The following is a 10,400-nucleotide window of genomic DNA, read 5'->3' as shown; positions in this document are numbered from 1 at the left end:
TTACAGGCCTCCAGTGTAACAACCCACCATGGACCTGCCTTGCTAGAAATTTATAATCTGATCATCCTGTTAGGTTATTTTCATAGAACCCCTTTTATGGTCCACACTGATCCTTATTTCTTACTTCTCCATGGCTTTATATTGCACTCTATTTGCTATTAATCTAAACTCCCAGTGTCTCATCGCTACCTTATCACCATTTCTACCTAATCTTTCTACCAATTTATTATAAGTTCTACCTACCATGTTGGCTACATTTTAAACCTAAAGCATTGACTCATTACTTGATCTTTAGATTTATGTGTGTAACACAAACAAAGTGTTTTTCCCCAAGATATAAAACAGGAAACAAAAAAATTAGCAAAACTCATAGATATACTGGGTACATTAAATCTTAAAAATTAGAGAGATCCAAGATGGCAGCAGGCTAGGTGGAAGTTACATAACTACTTCCCAGGACCAAGTTGTAATTGCAACTAAATTATGGGAAAATCATCCAGAATAACCAACTGAAAACTAGCTGGAGAGAAACCTTATAACTAAGTACTTACAGAAGAAATCTCATCACCACAATTGGACTGGTAGAAAGTGCAGAAGCATGAAAGAGCTAACCTGGCTCCCATGGTAGGCAGCTGAAGTTCTATGGAGATATTTCAGCAGCTAGGGAGCTCTCCCTGGGAAGTGTGGGGTCTAAACCACCAGCTGGGCTCACCAGCCTAAAGCACCAGAACAAAGAAAGGAACCAAAAAAATATCAAGATGTGAGATGCAGTAGTGTTTCTGTCTGCCACAGAGAGATGGCTAGAAATGAAGAGAGTCTCTTAAAAGACCAACAAACAAAATTTCATTCTCTGACCTCTGACAGAGGGATGAGAGAGCAGACTGCAGCCACATGAGGAAATCCTGGGTTTGATGGCTCTGGGAAGAAAGCTAAAGTTTCAGCTACCAGGCTCCCTGTGTTCAGTCATTCCCCATAATGCATAAGCCATCTTTCTCAAGAACAGCCATCCCCTCCATGTGGATTCAGAAATACCTCTAGCTCCACTCCATTGAGTTTAAGCATAGGGTGCTGCAATGTACAGCAGGAGGCACTTTCAGTAATTAAACCTAACAGAAGGCCAGTAGATCGAACCAATTCTCTGGGTGCTTTGAGACTTTAGCTGAACTTACCCAGAACCTGTTGCTTCAAAAGCTGGCCTTGGTGCAAAATTGCACCAAGTTCTTTCTGCACACACCCTGACCCATGAGAGGGAGCCAAAATCTAGAGATCACTGATAGCTCCAAACAAGTTCACTAGGGCCAGTCACAGGAAGCATCTAATGTAGGCCTGAATCAGAGTCTTTACACACTGACCTAATACACAGAACAAACACAAAGAAGCAGCCAAAATAGAAATACAAAGAATTAGGCCCTAAATTAAAAATAAGGCAATTCTCCAGAAGAAGAACTACAAGAAGTGAAGGCAAGCTGCCTATCTAAACTGCAAAAGCAAAGGTAGATTAAGGTGAAAAGGTGGAAAACAATTTGTCAAGCAAATAACATCCACAAAAATCATATGTAACCATGCTTATATCTGACAAAATAGATTTCCAGATAACAAAGGTAACAAGAGAAAAAGATGGACAATTTATAATGACAAAGGGGATGCTACATCAAGAATACATAATTCATCTTAATATATATGCACTCAGTCAGGGAGCACTAAAATATATAAAGTTAATAATAACAGAACTAAAGTGAGAAACTGACAAAAACACAATCATAGTGGGGGACCTAAATACTCTATTGACATCTCTAGACTGATCATCTCAGCAGAAAACAATGAAAAGATATCAGCCTTAAATGACACCATTACACAAAAGGGACATAATTGACATTTAGAGAACCTTTCATCCCAAAATATAAGATTATATATACTTTTCCAATGCACATGAAACAGTCTCAAGGATAGAATATATGCTGGGTCACCAAACTTGCCTCAACAAATTCAAGAAGACTGAAATTATATGAAGCATATTCTCTGGCCACAATGCTTTAAAATGAAAAATAAACTGACGGAAGAACTAAAGAAACCAATACAAATATGTGGAGGTTAAACAAACACAATGCTCAAAAAAATGACTGAGTGAAAGAAAAAATAAAAGGTGAGATCAAAAGTTATATAGAGACTAATCAAAATGACAATGCAATATAACAAAATTACAGGAATGCAACAACAGTAATAAGAAGTTTATGGCATTTTAGGCCCTGCTCAAGAAACAAGAAAAATCCCAAGTGCACAACATAACATCACATCTTAAAGAACTAGAAAAAGAAGAATAAAATCAACCCAAAGTGAGAAGAAGAAATGAAATAATAAAAATCAGAGAAATGGTTAAATAGAGAACAGACTCTACAAAAATTAATAAACAAAGAGCTGGTTCTTTGAGAAGATTAATAAAATTCATAAACTTACGGCTAGACTCACTGAGGAAAAAAGAAAAGACTTATATAAACAATATAAGAAATGAAAGAGGAGAAGTTACCACAGATATACAAAGAATCATACTATAATATTATGAAAGATTGTATGCCACAAAATTCAATAACCTAGGTGAATGGATAAGTTCCTAAAATATATAAGCTTACTAGACTGAATCATGAAGAAGTGAAAAATTTAAATAGACTGATAAATAGTGAAGAAACAATCATCAAAAACCTCACAAAAAATAAAAATAAAAGTCCAGGGCCAAATAGTTTACTAGTGAATTCTACCAAACATTCAAAGAACACTTGATACTTTTCTTCGCAAACTCTTTTAAAAATGAAAAGAAGCAATATATCCTAATGCATTTTATGGGGCCAACCTAGCCATGATATCAAAACTTAGCAAGGATAACACTAGAACAGAAAACTATGGACCAATATTTATGATGAATACAAATGTAAAAATCCTATGCAAATACTAGAAAATCAAATAAACAATTAATTTTAAAAATAATACACAATGAACAAGCAGGGTTTATTCCAGGTGCAAAGGATTGTTTAACATATAAAAATGGATCAATGAAATACACTACATTAACAAAACTAAGGAAAAAGTTTATATGATTTCATCGATAGATGTAGGAAAAAAGCATTTGACAAGATACACCCATTTTTTATTAAAACACTCAATAAAATTAATATAAAAGGAGAGCACATCAACATAATTAAGGCCATATATAATAAACCTTCAGCTAATATACTCAATGGTGAGAAAAACTAAAAGCTTTTTCTCTGAAATAAGAGACAAAGATGCCTACTAACACCACTCTTATTTAACATAGTTCTGTAAGTCCTAGCCAGAGCAATCAGACAAGAGGAAGAAAAGACATCTGAATTGGGAAAGAAGTGAAAGTGTCCATTTTTGCAGCTGACATGATTTTGTATGTAGAAAATCCTAAAAACTCTAACAAAAAAAAAACTATTAGAACAATAAGCAAGGACAGAAAAGTTGCAGTGTACTAAATAAGGTACAAAAATTCACTATTGCTATATATACCAAAAATGAAACTTCAGAGAAAGAAGTTTAAAAGTGATTCCTTTTGTGGGACAGACAGAAGTAGACACATCATCACAATGTGACTGGTAAGGAGTGCAAAAAAGGAGTGAGAGGGCTGGCTGAGCTCCTTTGGATGGCAGCTGAAGTGCTGGAAGGATATTTCAGCAGCTGGAGCCATCCCCCTGGGAAGTGTGGGGCCAAAACCCCAAGCTGGGCTCCACAACCTATAGCACCAGAACCAGGAAGGAAACTCAATAATATATGGCTGTGAAAAGCAGTGGGGTTCTGTGTGCCAGGGACCAAATAGTAGTTTCTGTCTTTCTCCAGAGAGACTGCTGAAGACACAGAGAATCTCTTAAAGGTCCAATGTACAAAATTTTGTTTGCAGCCATTTACCCTGGACTCCAGTAGTGGGAGGGCAGAGTGGACTACAGATACTTGAGGAGAGCCTGGGGTTGGTGGCTCTAGAGAGTGAACTGAGTGGTCAGTCACCAGGATTCCAGTGTTGAGTCATCTCCCATACCACAAAAGCCATCTTTCTCAGACAGAGCACTCCTCTCCAAGTGGCATTAGTCTGAGGGTAAGCAATAGAACTGCCAGCAGGAATTACTCTGACTCACCCTGTAAAATTTAAGCTGGGCTGCTAAGTACAGCTTGAAGCTATATAACTAATTAGTTTAATAAGACAGATCTCAGGGAGCTCTGAGAGCTCAACTAACACTTTTCCTGGTCTAATTGCTGGTTAAAGCTAGCCATGGGTGGTTCCTGGGTTCTTTCTGCACACACAAGGACCAGCAGGAGGAAAGCTATAAGCTGTGGATTGATGATAGCTCCAAACAGACTGAACAGGGTAGGGCACATGCAGTGTCTAAAAAGGCCTACACCAGGGCCATTGCAGATTTACCTAATACATTAAAACAAATACAAAGAAGCAGCCAAAATGGGAATAGACTCCCAATGAGAGAGTGAAATAATTATCCAACAGAAGAACTAGATGAAATGGAGGCAAGCAATCTATCATAGTTTAGAGTAATCATCATAAGAATATTCAATAGCATGGGAAAAGACATAAAAACCATACAAAGGGCCCATCAGAAATAAAGAATGTGATATCTGAAATAAATAATACACTGGAAGGATAAACACTAAGTTAGATGAAGCAGAGGATCAAATCAATGGTTTGGATCACATATAAAAAACACCAAGAATTACAGCAAAAATAAAAAATAACTCTTAAAAAAGAAAGCTTAAGAAATATTTTGTACATGAACCATAACAACTTTGTATCATGGGACTACCATAAGTAGAAGAGAGTGAGCAAGGGATAGAGAACCTATTTGAAGAAGTAATAACCAAAAACTTCCTGAATCTGGTGAAGGAAAAGACACAACAAGTCCAGGAAGTTCAGAAAGTCCCAAATAAGTTGTACCTAAAGAAGCCTAAACTGAGATGCATCATAGTTAAAATGGTGTAAAAGACAGTCTCTTTCAATAAATGGTGTTGGGGAAAAGAAATGGAAATAAATGGGGAAAAAATGAAACTAGACCACCAACTTACACACACATAAGAATAAACTCAAAATGGATTAAAGACTTAAGTGTAAGACTTGAAACCATAAGGATCCTAGATATAAATATAAGTAGTAAAATCTCAGGTATTTCTCATAGCAATATTTTTGCTAATATATCTCTTCAGACAAAGAATAGCAAAGAAAGAATAAATAAGACTATATCAAACCAAAAAGCTTTTGCACAGGAAAGAAACATCAGCAAAATGAAATGGCAGACTACTGAATGGGAGAACATATTCACCAATGATACATCTGATAAAATGCTAATATCCAAATATGTAAAGAAATTATAAAACTCAACACCAAGATACAAACAATCCCAATTTAAAAACAGACTAAGAATCTGAATAAACACTTCTTCAAAAAAGGACATACAGATTGCCAGTAGACATATGAAAGAATGCTCAATGTTATTAATCAGAGATATGCAAATTAAAGCCACAATGAAATATCACCTCACACCTATCAGAATGACTATCATCAATAAATCAGAAAGCAACAAGTGTTAGTGAGAATGTAGAGAAAGGGGGCCCCACATGCACTGTTGCTGGGAATGTAGACAGGTGCAAGCACTGTAGAAAACAGTACAGAGTTTATTCGAAATATTAAAAATGGAACTGCCTTTTGACCCAGCGACTCCACTTCTTGGAATATATCCAGATAAACCCCAAACACTTATTTGAAACAATATATGCACCCTTGTGTTCACTGTAGCATTATCTACAAGAGCCAAGATTTTTAAACAGCCCAAGAGCTCATCAGTAGATGAGTACACAAAAAAAAGTCATGATATATTTACACAATACAGTATTACTTGGTGATTAATAAAAAGGAAATCTTACCTTTTGCCACAGCATGATTGGACCTGGAGAGTATTATGCTAAGTGAATAAGTCAGTCAGAGAAAGACAAACAGCATACGATCTCACTTATGTGTAGAATCTAATAAACAAAATAACTAATGAAGTAGAAGCAGAAGCATAGATACATAGAACACACTGAAAGGAGGGGGTGAGGGGGACTGGGTGAAAAGAAGTAAAGTGGTTTAAGAAAAAAAATTATATATAGTCTGTCCAGAAAAAGTCCATCCATTGTTAAAATAATGAGAACAGTTGGTGTGACATTGATGGAATCTGGCAGCCAAGGAGGGTGGGTTGGAATGCACATATGAGAACAATGATGACTTCACTGTGCTGGTCAGTGGAGGCAGTATATGCCATTGAATGAGTTTGTGTACTGTGGGGACATTACATTCAAAGTGACTGAACAAGTAGAGCAATAAATCTGCATCAAATTTTGTGTTAAGTTTGAAGATTCCTCCATGGAAACTATTTGGATAATTCAGAAGTCCATAGACATGGGTGATTGGCAGCTTTATCATGACAATTCATCCACTCAGGCATCATGACTTATGCAGAGATTTTTGGCAAAGTATCAAATCACTCAGGTGACTCGGTTCCCCCACAACCCAGATTTGGCACCCTGCAACTTCTGGCTTTTCCCAAAACTAAAATCGCCTTTGAAGGAAAGAAATTTCAGACAATTGATGAGATTCAGGAAAGTACAATAGGGGAGATGATAGCAATTGGGAGAACTGTGTGAGGTCCCAAGGTGTCTACTTTGAAGGGGATTGAGGCACCACTGTCCTATGTACAATGTTTCTTATATCTTTTATCTTCAATAAATGCCTCAATTTTTCATAATACATGCCTGCACACTTTCTGGACAGACCTCATATATCACATAGACTCAGAACACAGTATTATGATAGCTTGAGGAATGTGTGGTGGAGTTGTGGGAGAGGGAAAATGGAGAATAAATGGGTACAGAGAGAGACTTACTTTGGGGCAATGGGTACATTACACACCATGTAGATAATGCTTTGCTAAGCTGTGCACTTGAGGGCTTTTATAACAAATATTACCCTAATAGACTCAATTAAAAAAAAAGGAAACATTAGAAAAAAAAGAAACAATAGAAATCTCAAATAGGGGACTTCCGGCAAGATGGAGGAATAGGTGGTCGCACCGTACCTCCCTCGTACAACCAAGATTAGAAAACCAATAATTTACAACAATAATTTACTATCAGAATAACACCCAGATCCGGCAGAGGATTTATCTGAATGGAAGTCGGGCAGCCAAGAAGTTGAAGTAGACGCGTTCATCCGGACTGGTAGGAGAAGACGAGCCGGCCGCGGGGCTGGCTCGGGTCGGCGGCGGCGCGCGGAGGTCGGGGGAAGGTTTGGCGTGAAATCGGCGCAAAAGCCATCGGGTGCGCAAGAAGGCAGCGGTGATCCCTGAGTACGCAAGCTGCGGCTGGCAGACCCAGAGGGGTAGCGACTGTGGACCAGGGCAGAGCTCGCGGCCCGGAAGCCCAGACAAGGGTCTGAGTCCAGGGGAACGGAACTACCGCCATTGTTTTCTCCCGCCCCGCTCCCGCCCCGCCCCCACATATAACGTCACAATCTAGTGACGGGGTGCCCAGCCCCCGTGAGCACCTAAGGCTCCGCCCCCCCACTGTAACAAGAGCAACCAGGCCAGAAAAAAGAAAAAAAAAAAAAAAAAGGAGAGAAAGGGGGAAAAAAAAAAAAAAAAACCATGTTTTCAACAGAGCAAATCAGTCCCCCAGGACTCATCCTTTTGAGCGACCAAGAATTAGCCAATCTGTCAGATGCACAGTTCAAAACACTGGTGATCAGAAAGCTCACGGAACTGGTGGATTTTGGACGAAATTTAGATGAAAGAATGCAGAGTACCATAAAACAAATGCAGGAAGACATACGGAGGAGAGCCAATAGTGAAAGGAAGGAATATGAGTCTCAAAACAATACAGTGGACCAGAAGGAAGATAGAATCAACCAAGCAGGAAAGCATGATGAAATAAGAATTCAAAAAATTGAGGAAAAGATTAAGAGCATCCAAGACACCTTTAAACGTTCCAATATCCGAATTATAGGGGTACCAGAATCGGAAGGGGAAAAGCAACAGATTGAGCACGTATTTGAACAAATAATAAAGGAGAACTTCCCCAATCTGGCAAAGGGAACAGTCTTCCAAGAAATCCAAGAAGCTCAGAGAGCCCCAAAGAAGTTGGACCCAAGAAGAAACACACCAAGGCACATCATAATTACATTAGCCAAGGTAAAAACGAAGGAGAGAATCCTAGAAGCAGCAAGAGGTAAGGGGACAGTCACCTACAAAGGAGTTCCCATCAGACTGTCAGCTGATTTCTCCAAAGAGACCTTACAGGCAAGAAGGGGCTGGAAAGAAATATTCCAAGTCATGAAAGACAAGGACCTACATCCCAGATTGCTCTATCCAGCAAAGCTCTCATTTAGAATGGAAGGGCAGATTAAAGTGCTTCTCAGATAAGGTCAAGTTAAAGGAGTTCATCATCACCAAGCCCTTATTCTATGAAATGCTAAAGGGACTTATCTAAGAAAAGAAGATAAAGAAAAGACATGTATAGTAAAAGGACAGCAAACTCACAAATATCAACAACCACACCTAAAGCAAAACCAAAAGAAACTAAGTAAACAATTAGAACAGGAACAGAACCACAGAAATGGAGGGCACATGGAGGGTTAGCAGCAGGAGGGTGGGAGGAGGAGAGAGGGGGAAAAGGTATAGAGAATAAGTAGCAGAGAATGTAGGTTGAAATTAGATAGGGGGAGGGCAAGAATAGTACGGGAAATGTAGAAACTAAAGAACTCATAAATATGACACATGGACATGAAGTATAGGGGGAAATGTGGGTGGGAGGGGGTACAGGGTGGAGGGGAGAGAAGGGGGGAAATGGGACAACTGTAATAGCATAATCAATAAAATATATTTAAAAAAAAAAAGAAATCTCAAATAAACAGCCTAACATCTCACCTTAAGGAAGGAGAAAAAGAAAAACAAATGAAGTCTGAAGTCAATAGTAGAAAATAATAAAATTAGAGGAGAATGAAATTAAATAGGAAACAAATGTTATTTAAAAATTAATGCAACAAAGAGCTCATTTGTTGAAAAGATAAATAAAATTGACAAACTTCTAACTAGATTCATTAAAAAAAGACTCAAATAAACAAAATAAATGAAGGAAGAGCATTTACAATGGACACTGCAAAAATACAAATATATATATATATATATATATACACACACACAAGAAAGGTTATACACCACAAAATTTGGCAACCTAGAAGACATGAACCAGTTGTTAGAAATATATAATCTTTCCAGACTGAATATTTAAGAACTGGGAAATCTAAATACAGCAAATTGAATGTTGCACACATTAAAAAAAAAGCATGATCAAATGGCATTCATTCCAAAAATGAAGGATGGTTCAATGTATACACATCAATGTAATATATGGCATTAACAAAATAACAGATAAATATCATATGATCATATCCATAGATGCAGAAAAAACTTTTGACAAAATACAACATCCATTTATCATTAAAATACTCACTAAAATAGGTATAGGCCCTGGATGGTGTGTCTCAGTGGTTGAGTGCCTGCCTGTGAAGCAAAGTCTAAGCCTAGTCTAAGACACATGCCTGGGTTGTGGGCTGGGTCCCCAGCAGGGCTGTGAAAGAGACAAGCACACATTGATGTTTCTTTCCCTCTTTTTCTCTCCTTTCCCCTTTCTAAAATTAATTAATTAATTAATTAGGTATAGAAAGAAACTACCTCAATATAATAAAGGCCATTATCACAAACCCTCAGCTAATATCATACTCAATGGTAAAACAAACAAACAAACAAAAAACTGAGAAAGCTTCTCCATTAAGATCAGGAACAAGACAAGGGATGATCTCTCTCACCACTGTTATTCAACATAGTACTTAATTCCTAGCCACAGCAATTGGGAAAGTGGAAGAAATAAAGGCATCAAAATTGGAAATAAAGAAGTAAACATCATTTTTTTGCAAATAACCTCATTTTGTACAGCTCTAAAGATTTCACTAAAGCACTATTAAAAACAATAAACAAAAGCAGTATATTTGCAGAACACAAAATCAATGTACAAAAATCTGTTGTGTTCCACCCTGGCTGGTGTGGCTCAGTGGATTGAGTGAAATGAAAGGTCACTAGGTTGATTCCCAGTCAGGACACATACCTGGACTGTGGGCCAGATCCCAGGTTGGGGGTGTGTGAGATGCAACTGATCAATGTTTCTTCTGAACATTATTTTTTTCTCTCCTATTTTCTCCCTCCCTTCTTCTCTCTCTCTGAAAAATAAATTTTAAAACATCTGTTGTATTCCTATACTAAAAATGAAATATTAAAAATGAAATAAAACAATTCCATTTG

The sequence above is a fragment of the Phyllostomus discolor genome, chromosome 14 (assembly GCF_004126475.2).
Source record: "Phyllostomus discolor isolate MPI-MPIP mPhyDis1 chromosome 14, mPhyDis1.pri.v3, whole genome shotgun sequence".
Classification (NCBI taxonomy): domain Eukaryota; kingdom Metazoa; phylum Chordata; class Mammalia; order Chiroptera; family Phyllostomidae; genus Phyllostomus; species Phyllostomus discolor.
The sequence above is the reverse complement of the archived record's forward strand: the minus strand, read 5'-3'. Positions refer to the sequence as shown.